The sequence below is a fragment of the Electrona antarctica genome (genome assembly GCF_951216825.1).
Source record: "Electrona antarctica genome assembly, chromosome: 6".
Lineage (NCBI taxonomy): Eukaryota > Metazoa > Chordata > Actinopteri > Myctophiformes > Myctophidae > Electrona > Electrona antarctica.
This window is the reverse complement of record NC_136811.1, coordinates 59,396,073-59,407,551: the sequence shown is the minus strand read 5'-3', so window position 1 is coordinate 59,407,551 and position 11,479 is coordinate 59,396,073. Positions and strand designations below refer to the sequence as shown.

The following is an 11,479-nucleotide window of genomic DNA, read 5'->3' as shown; positions in this document are numbered from 1 at the left end:
TCACATTTGGAACCCGAACAGAAATGAACCTGGGTGTTCTATGGCTCATGTATGTGAAATATACTGTATACTGTATGAAACAACAAGAGCCGTTCTAGGGCTAGTATGAAAGGTGCTATAGGCTATAAATAAAGTTTATTATTATTATTATTATTATGTTACACTCAATGGTTAAAGATCTAATAAGGGTCCATTTGGTTACCAACTCTCCATCATTTAGCTGCATGGGGACCACCGGTTTGATAACCTGCATGGTGAAACAGCGCCCCCATGAGGCCGGTCCGTGTCCCTACTCCTGTCTGTGTGTGTGCATGGTGAAACAGCGCCCCCACGAGGCCGGGCCGCCGCCATCTTGGATCCTCAGAGCAGCAGCTTCACTACAACAACACGGTAAGGAAAACTCACACAGAATAAAATCACACAATGGATTCCTTTTAGAAACTCTGTTGTTTTTAACACCGAGGTTTTTCCAACACGGTTCTCCCACTGCGGGCAGTCCCACTGCCCCGCGGACCCCCCCACGGCCACGGGGGGGGGGTCCGCGGTGGTCCGTGGGGGAGGCTGGGGGGAGGGGGTCCGCGGTGAGGACATGAAATATGTTTTATGAAATGTTTCTGAAATGTTTTCCATGAAGGAACAGAAGGAAGGAAGGCGTCGCCTTTTTTACCCTTCGGAAAAAAAGAGAAAAAAAAAAAGCCCCGCACACACTAGCGTGATTGAAGCTCGAGCCGTACGGCGGCGCCGCGCGCCCAGGACAGCAGATCTACAAGCTCACAGCGCGCCGCGTCCACGCCGCCCTGTGAGCTTGTAGATCTGCTGTGTGTTTTTTTACCCCACCATAGCTCGAGCCAGCTAGCTCCCACGTTAGCACGTTAGCATAGCATGTCCCTTCCCTTTGATTTGTGTGACAGAAATTATCTAAACTCCTCCTAGTGAGTATTGTTGTTATTGTTATTATTATTATTATTATTCTAATAATTTAACCAATACGAGTGTTGTGTTTTGTTAACCGTGTGTTATTATTATTATTGGCGTTGGTTTTCAATTAAGCGTTTTTTCACCCAATAAAAACACCACAGCGACGTGGAATGCTAACGATGCTAAGCTAACACCCGGCTAGCGGCTGCTCTCCCTGCCGGCTTCTCGCGTCCCTCCGGCGGGGAGGGGCTGGATGCTAACCCCGGCTAGCGTCCCTCCGGCGGGGAGGGCTGGATGCTAACCCCGGCTAGCGTCGTTAGCTCTGCATATTGTTATTTATTAGTCAGATTTATTTTGTTTTATACCAGAGAGAGGTACAAATGGACCTTTTTACTGGTCCATTTGGTGCTATTTGTACCCCTGGTTGTCAGTTAGACATCATAAAGGTCCATTTGGTACCATTTGTACCCCTGGCTGTCAGTTAGACATCCATAAAGGTCCATTTGGTACCATTTGTACCCCTGGCTGTCAGTTAGACATCCATAAAGGTCCATTTGGTACCAGTTGTACCCCTGGCTGTCAGTTAGATATCCATAAAGGTCCATTTGGTACAATTTGTACCCCTGTTTGTCAGTTAGACAGCCATAAAGGTCCATGTGGTGCCATTTGTACCCCTGGCTGTCCATTAAAAGGTCTTATTTGGACAGTGTTGCTGGTTATTACTATGTATATGTACCATATTACTAGGGTGCTAATGTAACTCTGAGAGGGTTAGAAAGGTCCATTTGGTACCATTTGTAGAGCTCAGACACCCATGCAGGAAGGTCCATTTTGTTGTAATGTGTGTCATGTGTATATGATTTGTTTTATTATTCTTTTGCACAATAGCGCTGTATATCTGCACGTCTGTAAATGTTCTGATGAATTGAGCATGGAGGACCCTGGTTTTATCCTCCTGGCAGATTTTGTATTGATCTGAACTTTCATTGAACTGAACCCATTCTACGAACGATCAATCAATCAATCATAAACATCCCTTCATTTAACACTGAGAAAAAGGGTTCAAATGTTATCAGGCGGGTCCATTTGGTACCATGTTGGCATCTGGAGGAACCAGAGCTGCTCTCTGACAGTGTTCATTTAACAATGAGAATAAGGGTTCAAATGTTATCAGGCGGGTCCATTTGGTACCATGTTGGCATCTGGAGGAACCAGAGCTGCTCTCTGACAGTGTGACGGTTTAACCATGTTGGTCCTGAGGTCGAAAAGAAAGGCTTCTAAATCCTAAATCCTTTTCTGATAAACCCCTGTTTCTATGTCAGTGGTGCTCAACCTTTAAAACCCCTGTTTCTATGTCAGTGGTGCTCAACCTTTAAAACCCCTGTTTCTATGTCAGTGGTGCTCAACCTTTAAAACCCCTGTTTCTATGTCAGTGGTGCTCAACCTTTAAAACCCCTGTTTCTATGTCAGTGGTGCTCAACCTTTAAAACCCATGTTTCTATGTCAGTGGTGCTCAACCTTTAAAACCCCTGTTTCTATGTCAGTGGTGCTCAACCTTTAAAACCCATGTTTCTATGTCAGTGGTGCTCAACCTTTAAACCCTGTTTCTATGTCAGTGGTGCTCAACCTTTAAACCCTGTTTCTATGTCAGTGGTGCTCAACCTTTAAAACCCATGTTTCTATGTCAGTGGTGCTCAACCTTTAAACCCTGTTTCTATGTCAGTGGTGCTCAACCTTTAAAACCCATGTTTCTATGTCAGTGGTGCTCAACCTTTAAAACCCATGTTTCTATGTCAGTGGTGCTCAACCTTTAAACCCTGTTTCTATGTCAGTGGTGCTCAACCTTTAAACCCTGTTTCTATGTCAGTGGTGCTCAACCTTTAAAACCCATGTTTCTATGTCAGTGGTGCTCAACCTTTAAACCCCTGTTTCTATGTCAGTGGTGCTCAACCTTTAAAACCCCTGTTTCTATGTCAGTGGTGCTCAACCTTTAAAACCCATGTTTCTATGTCAGTGGTGCTCAACCTTTTTCATGTCAAGGACCCCCAGAATTATCTCTATCGGGCCACGGACCCCCATCTCAAAATATGTAGTTCCAGGGACCCCCCAGAAGACAATATTTTAGTTAAAAATGTTCGCCCTGAAATATATATTCAAAGATTTGCGCCACATTTTCACGACTTAAAAAATAGCAGACCTACAAGCTCGTAGCACGCCACTCGGTGGCGCGCTATGAGCTTGTAGATCTGCTATTTTTCAATAGCTAAAGTGTAACATAATGCTTTAAAACACCAAAAGGGGTTCCCGCCCAAAATGGTTTAAACACAGTGTGGTGTTAAATTGTCATTAAATATTTTTAAATTAATATTCCCAAGTACTTCAAATCTTGATAATTGCCAATTTTTGGTGAGAATGATCCTGCTATGTGGACTACTGGACTTGATGTTTTGATATAAAATTACAATACCAGTTGTGTACAAATGGAACCAAATGGACCCTTACACTACGAGCTACACCCATAGGGGTCCATTTTGGAACCCCCACACGTAACCCAGAGGACCCCACTTTGAAAAACACTACAATACTATGTACTGTATGGCATGCAATAGATACGTGTGTGTGTGTGTGTGTGTGTGTGTGTGTGTGTGTGTGTGTGTGTGTGTGTGTGTGTGTGTGTGTGTGTGTGTGTGTGTGTGTGTGTGTGTGTGTGTGTGTGTGTGTGTGTGTGTGTGTGTGTGTGTGTGTGTGTGTGTGTGTGTGTGTGTGTGTGTGTCACTACAATATGATTGAACCTGTGTTAACTGGATCGGTGCCGAACATTTACGGCCATCTTTCAGGCTTCCCTGCCTATGTTTAAAGTTACCTCTGAACAGCCACTGCACCGACCGCTGAGTTGGTTAAAGTTACCTTTGAACAGCCACTGCACTGACCGCTGAGTTGGTTAAAGTTACCTTTGAACAGCCACTGTACTGATCGCTGAGTTGGTTAAAGTTACCTTTGAACAGCCACTGCATCGACCGCTGAGTTGGTTAAAGTTACCTTTGAAGTTCAAAGGTAACTTTAACCAACTCAGCGGTCGATGCAGTGGCTGTTCAAAGGTAACTTTAACCAACTCAGCGATTGAACAGCCACTGCATCGACCGCTGAGTTGGTTAAAGTTACCTTTGAACAGCCACTGCACTGATCGCTGAGTTGGTTAAAGTTACCTTTGAACAGCCACTGCATCGACCGCTGAGTTGGTTAAAGTTACCTTTGAACAGCCACTGCACTGATCGCTGAGTTGGTTAAAGTTACCTTTGAACAGCCACTGCACCGACCGCTGAGTTGGTTAAAGTTACCTTTGAACAGCCACTGCACTGATCGCTGAGTTGGTTAAAGTTACCTTTGAACAGCCACTGTACTGATCGCTGAGTTGGTTAAAGTTACCTTTGAACAGCCACTGCACTGATCGCTGAGTTGGTTAAAGTTACCTTTGAACAGCCACTGCACTGATCGCTGAGTTGGTTAAAGTTACCTTTGAACAGCCACTGCACTGATCGCTGAGTTGGTTAAAGTTACTTTTGAACAGCCACTGCACCGACCAAAACCAGTATGTGTTTCATAGGAGGGCTGTGGGCAGTCCAGAAACCAGTCTGTCTCTCATAGGAGGGCTGTGGGCAGCCCAGAAACCAGAATGTGTCTCATAGGAGGGCTGTGGGCAGTCCAGAAACCAGTATGTCTCTCATAGGAGGGCTGTGGGCAGTCCAGAAACCAGTATGTCTCTCATAGGAGGGCTGTGGGCAGTCCAGAAACCAGTATGTGTCTCATAGGAGGGCTGTGGGCAGTTCAGAAACCAGTCTGTCTCTCATAGGAGGGCTGTGGGCAGTTCAGAAACCAGTCTATGTCTCATAGGAGGGCTGTGGGCAGTTCAGAAACCAGTATGTGTCTCATAGGAGGGCTCTGGGCAGTTCAGAAACCAGTCTGTCTCATAGGAGGGCTGTGGGCAGTTCAGAAACCAGTCTGTGTCTCATAGGAGGGCTCTGGGCAGTTCAGAAACCAGTCTGTCTCATAGGAGGGCTGTGGGCAGTTCAGAAACCAGTCTGTGTGTCATTGGAGGGCTGTGGGCAGTCCAGAAACCAGTCTGTCTCATAGGAGGGCTGTGGGCAGTCCAGAAACTCATCCACCAGTGACATCATCATTTGACAAGAAATGTTTTAAACAATATTTTTTTGAACAAATGTTTAGATTTGTATTATGTGTATATCGTGACGTGGTTTCTGAACTGTCCACAGCCCTCCTATGAGACACAGACTGGTTTCTGAACTGTCCACATCCCTCCTATGAGACACAGACTGGTTTCTGAACTGTCCACAGCCCTCCTATGAGACACAGACTGGTTTCTGAACTGCCCACAGCCCTCCTATGAGACACAGACTGGTTTCTGAACTGCCCACAGCCCTCCTATGAGACAGACTGGTTTCTGAACTGCCCACAGCCCTCCTATTAGACACAGACTGGTTTCTGAACTGCCCACAGCCCTCCTATGAGACAGACTGATCAGGAAGAAATGGTGGCATTTTATCATGAACATTAGTGAGGACCAATCTGCCCTGGCAGCTAAATAAAACTATGGGTTGCCCACCTGCCCCTGGCAGCTAAATAAAACACTAAGGGGTTGCCCACCTGCCCCTGGCAGCTAAATAAAACACTAAGGGTTGCCCACCTGCCCCTGGCAGCTAAATAAAACACTAAGGGGTTGCCCACCTGTCCCTGGCAGCTAAATAAAACACTAAGGGTCGCCCATCTGCCCCTGGCAGCTAAATAAAACACTAAGGGTTGCCCACCTGCCCCTGGCAGCTAACTAAAACACTAAGGGTCGCCCACCTGGCCCTGGCAGCTAAATAAAACACTAAGGGTTGCCCACCTGCCCCTGGCAGCTAAATAAAACACTAAGGGTTGCCCACCTGCCCCTGGCAGCTAAATAAAACACTAAGGGTTGCCCACCTGCCCCTGGCAGATAAATAAAACACTAAGGGTTGCCCAACTGCCCCTGGCAGCTAAATAAAACACTATGGGTTGCCCACCTGCCCCGGGCAGCTAAATAAAACACTAAGGGTTGCCCACCTGCCCCTGGCAGCTAAATAAAACACTATGGGTTGCCCACCTGCCCCTGGCAGCTAAATAAAACACTAAGGGTTGCCCACCTGCCCCTGGCAGCTAAATAAAACACTAAGGGTTGCCCACCTGCCCCTGGCAGCTAAATAAAACACTATGGGTTGCCCACCTGCCCCTGGCAGCTAAATAAAACTAAGGGTTGCCCACCTGCCCCTGGCAGCTAAATAAAACACTAAGGGTTGCCCACCTGCCCCTGGCAGCTAAATAAAACACTATGGGTTGCCCACCTGCCCCTGGCAGCTAAATAAACACTAAGGGTTGCCCACCTGCCCCTGGCAGCTAAATAAAACACTAAGGGTTGCCCACCTGCCCCTGGCAGCTAAATAAAACACTAAGGGTCGCCCACCTGCCCCTGGCAGCTAAATAAAACACTAAGGGTTGCCCACCTGCCTACTGGCAGCTAAATAAAACACTAAGGGTTGCCCACCTGCCCCTGGCAGCTAAATAAAACACTAAGGGTTGCCCACCTGCCTACTGGCAGCTAAATAAAACACTAAGGGTTGCCCACCTGCCCCTGGCAGCTAAATAAAACACTAAGGGTTGCCCACCTGCCCCTGGCAGCTAAATAAAACACTAAGGGTTGCCCACCTGCCCCTGGCAGCTAAATAAAACACTAACTGTTGCCCACCTGCCCCTGGCAGCTAAATAAAACACTAAGGGTTGCCCACCTGCCCCTGGCAGCTAAATACAACACTAAGGGTTGCCCACCTGCCCCTGGCAGCTAAATAAAACACTAAGTGTTGCCCACCTGCCCCTGGCAGCTAAATAAAACACTAAGGGTGGCCCACCTGCCCCTGGCAGCTAAATAAAACACTAAGGGTTGCCCACCTGCCCCTGGCAGCTAAATAAAACACTAAGGGTTGCCCACCTGCCCCTGGCAGCTAAATAAAACACTAAGGGTTGCCCACCTGCCCCTGGCAGCTAAATACAACACTAAGGGTTGCCCACCTGCCCCTGGCAGCTAAATAAAACACTAAGGGTTGCCCACTTGCCCCTGGCAGCTAAATAAAACACTAAGGGTTGCCCACCTGCCCCTGGCAGCTAAATAAAACACTAAGGGTTGCCCACCTGCCCCTGGCAGCTAAATAAAACACTAAGGGTTGCCCACTTGCCCCTGGCAGCTAAATAAAACACTAAGGGTTGCCCACCTGCCCCTGGCAGCTAAATAAAACACTAAGGGTTGCCCACTTGCCCCTGGCAGCTAAATAAAACACTAAGGGTTGCCCACCTGCCCCTGGCAGCTAAATAAAACACTAAGGGTCGCCCACCTGCCCCTGGCAGCTAAATAAAACACTAAGGGTCGCCCACCTGCCCCTGGCAGCTAAATAAAACACTAAGGGTCGCCCACCTGCCCCTGGCAGCTAAATAAAACACTAAGGGTTGCCCACCTGCCCCTGGCAGCTAAATAAAACACTAAGGGTTGCCCACCTGCCCCTGGCAGCTAAATAAAACACTAAGGGTTGCCCACCTGCCCCTGGCAGCTAAATAAAACACTAAGGGTTGCCCACTTGCCCCTGGCAGCTAAATAAAACACTAAGGGTTGCCCACCTGCCCCTGGCAGCTAAATAAAACACTAAGGGTTGCCCACCTGCCCCTGGCAGCTAAATAAAACACTAAGGGTTGCCCACCTGCCCCTGGCAGCTAAATAAAACCCCTGGCAGGTAAATACTGGGTTGTTTTGACCAACCACATCATCCTGTCTAATCATTGTTTTGTTTTGACCCAACAGGTGACCTCATCGTGTTTGACTTGGACTCTAGTGATGACTGTATTGACCCCTGTACCACCTGATCAGTGACCTCACCGCCCGCCCCGCCTTCCTACTGTCAGGTGTGTAGGCTGAGATGTGAAAGTTCGTAGCGGTCGACAGTACTTGCGCGCTCTGCTTGCGCACTAGTAGGTTGTGTAGTAGGCCACTAGTAGGCCACTAGTAGGCCATTTACTAGTATGCAACGCACAAGTAGGCACTCAACAGACTGCAGTTCTAGTTCTATTATTGTTTTCTAGCTCTACAACTACAGTCATAAAGGTGTTTCATTGTATTATATTGTTATTATATATTGTGTTTTGCAGCTCTCCAATCATCTGTATTTATTATTTTTATTATTGTTATTGTTGTTATTTATTTTTTATTTTTTTTCAATTCAACTTTATTAGCAGACTCAGGTCCATAGGGATACATACACAGGGTTAACATGCAAGAGATACAACAGGCAATAAAAATCATAAAAGCATGTAAAACAAATACAAAACTTACATAACTTAACCCACAGGTAGAACATACAGGCATTTTAGCCAGTGTACCCTTAAACTAGATGTATAACGTGAACAGCTCACTGAGGGGCTTGAAAGCGCTACAATGATACTGTTTGTTGACACATCCAGCCTTTTCATAAACTTAAACATTAGATTTCTTAGGAGTGCTTTAAAAGTCCTCACTCCAGCAGTGACAAACATCTGGCTAGCACTGCCCCCTCTGGGTTGTTTAAGGAGTATTCTCATGGCATCATTATATGCAACTTGCAACCTGTGCATGCTAGACTTTTTACAACATGACCACAGGTGTGCAGTATAAAGCGGTGTGCAATATGCCTTGAACAAGGACACTTTCACTTTAGTGGATGCTTGAGCATACAGCTTCCGTCATTGTCTGTATATATCATCGTCATCTGTCATTTGATCCGTACAAAAATGGCCAAGATATTTAATCTTATTCCAGACCTCAAGACTATTGTCTGATAGTTTAAAGATAGGAAAGTTAAGGCGTTTGTCCTCTTTAGTTCTACATATTAGAACAGCGCTTTTGCTAGCATTATATTTGATATCATGTTGCACACCATATTTAGAGCAAACATAAAGGAGCTGTTGTAGACCAGCACTACTGGGACTGAGGACCACCAGGTCATCTGTTGTAGACCAGCACTACTGGGACTGAGGACCACCAGGTCATCTGTTGTAGACCAGCACTACTGGGACTGAGGACCACCAGGTCATCTGTTGTAGACCAGCACTACTGGGACTGAGGACCACCAGGTCATCTGTTGTAGACCAGCACTACTGGGACTGAGGACCACCAGGTCATCTGTTGTAGACCAGCACTACTGGGACTGAGGACCACCAGGTCATCTGTTGTAGACCAGCACTACTGGGACTGAGGACCACCAGGTCATCTGCATACATCAGATGGTTTACTAGTGTTTCTCCGACCATGCATCCTGTGTTACAGGTTCTCAGTTGAGCAGACAAACCATCCATATATAAATTAAATAAGATAGGAGATAAAATTCCCCCTTGCCTCACGCCATTGCTTACACCAAATGGAGCTGATATACTCCCACCCCATTTGACCTGCATGGTCTGGTGGGCATACCAGTAGGCCAGGACCCTCACAATAAAACCAGGCACTCCTCTTTGCTTCATTTTCAACAATAACATTTTATTATTGTTGTGTTTTCCAGCTCTCCAGTCATCTGGGCATCTCGACGGTTTCCTGTCCATAACATCTGTCATTGCCGTCTTGGAGGGAACCTCCAAGGTACAAATATTACATTATTAGCATTTATTATTAACCCATTTTGACCTGAGATCAGATTCTAAAAATGTCTTCTACATCCTGACAGTTTTCTGAAAAAGCTATGTTTCTATGTCAGTCGTTCTTCCATTTTTCACAAATAGCAGACCTACAAGCTCATAGCGCGCCACTCGGTGGTGCGCTATGAGCTTGTAGATCTGCTATTTTTTCAATAGCTAGAGCATAACATAATGCTAAGACCAAAAGGGGTTCCCACCCAGAATGGGTTAAAAAAGAAAAATGAAATCCAGAGACATGGCCAGGCCAGGGGTCCCCATGGCCACGGGTCCCCATGGCTAGGGGTCCCCATGGCTAGGGGTCCCCATGGCCAGGCCAGGGGACCCCATGGCCAGGGGTCCCCATGGCCAGGGGTCCCCATGGCCAGGGGGACCCCTGGCCATGGGGTCCCCCTGGCCATGGGGACCCCTGGCCTGGCCATGGGGACCCGTGGCCATGGGGACCCCTGGCCATGGGGACCCCTGGCCATGGGGTCCCCATGGCCAGGCCAGGGGTCCCCATGGCCATGGGGACCCGTGGCCATGGGACCCCATGGCCATGGGGACCCCTGGCCATGGGGTCCCCCTGGCCATGGGGACCCCTGGCCTGGCCATGGGGACCCGTGGCCATGGGGACCCCTGGCCATGGGGTCCCCATGGCCAGGCCAGGGGTCCCCATGGCCAGGGGTCCCCATGGCCAGGGGTCCCCATGGCCACGGGTCCCCATGCAGCCAAACACGTTGAGGACCCCTGGCTTAGAAGTCTGATTTCCTGATTGATTGACTTGTCTGACATCCAGAGAGCCTGTATCTCCACACTTCAACCTTTGTTGATTAGTTCATGCACTGTTTCCCAAACCTTTTCATATCAAGGACCCCGAATTGACACTAATTAGCCCACGGACCCCCGTTTGAAGAGATATGCCAGCAGGGACCCCCATAAGAGAAGATTATTACGGCTCTAGCAGAGATTCTCAACCCGTTTAATTTCACGGACCCCCAGTTTGACATGCATTAGGTCTACAGACCCCCAGTTTGACATGTATTAGTCTACAGACCCCCAGTTTGACATGCATTAGTCTACAGACCCCCAGTTTGACATGCATTAGGTCTACAGACCCCCAGTTTGACATGCATTAGTCTACAGACCCCCAGTTTGACATGCATTAGTCTACAGACCCCCAGTTTGACATGCATTAGGTCTACAGACCCCCAGTTTGACATGCATTAGGTCTACAGACCCCCAGTTTGACATGCATTAGGTCTACAGACCCCCCAGTTTGACATGCATTAGGTCTACAGACCCCCAGTTTGACATGCATTAGGTCTACAGACCCCCAGTTTGACATGCATTAGGTCTACAGACCCCCAGTTTGACATGCATTAGGTCTACAGACCCCCAGTTTGACATGCATTAGGTCTACAGACCCCCAGTTTGACATGCATTAGGTCTACAGACCCCCAGTTTGACATGCATTAGGTCTACAGACCCCCAGTTTGACATGCATTAGGTCTACAGACCCCCAGTTTGACATGCATTAGGTCTACAGACCCCCAGTTTGACATGCATTAGTCTACAGACCCCCAGTTTGACATGCATTAGGTCTACAGACCCCCAGTTTGACATGCATTAGGTCTACAGACCCCCAGTTTGACATGCATTAGGTCTACAGACCCCCTGGTTTGACATGCATTAGGTCTACAGACCCCCAGTTTGACATGCATTAGTCTACAGACCCCCAGTTTGACATGCATTAGGTCTACAGACCCCCAGTTTGACATGCATTAGGTCTACAGACCCCCAGTTTGACATGCATTAGGTCTACAGACCCCCAGTTTGA

The 11,479-nt window shown here is 47.7% G+C and overlaps 1 protein-coding gene across 2 annotated transcripts in view; it reads left to right on the top strand.

The window, feature by feature from the left end:
- Positions 1–314: 314 nt before the first annotated feature.
- Positions 315–11,479, top strand: part of LOC306925354 (casein kinase II subunit alpha-like) — a 36,017-nt gene continuing 24,852 nt past the window's right edge. Inside the window, exons 1-3 of one of the 2 annotated variants that reach the window (XM_079504136.1) lie at positions 315–390; positions 7,802–7,902; positions 9,531–9,607. The gene's annotated coding sequence lies outside the window, so the exon portion shown is untranslated. Of the gene's footprint in view, positions 391–799; positions 933–7,801; positions 7,903–9,530; positions 9,608–11,479 lie in introns of those variants that run through there. The other variant, XM_079504135.1, reaches the window with a different exon arrangement.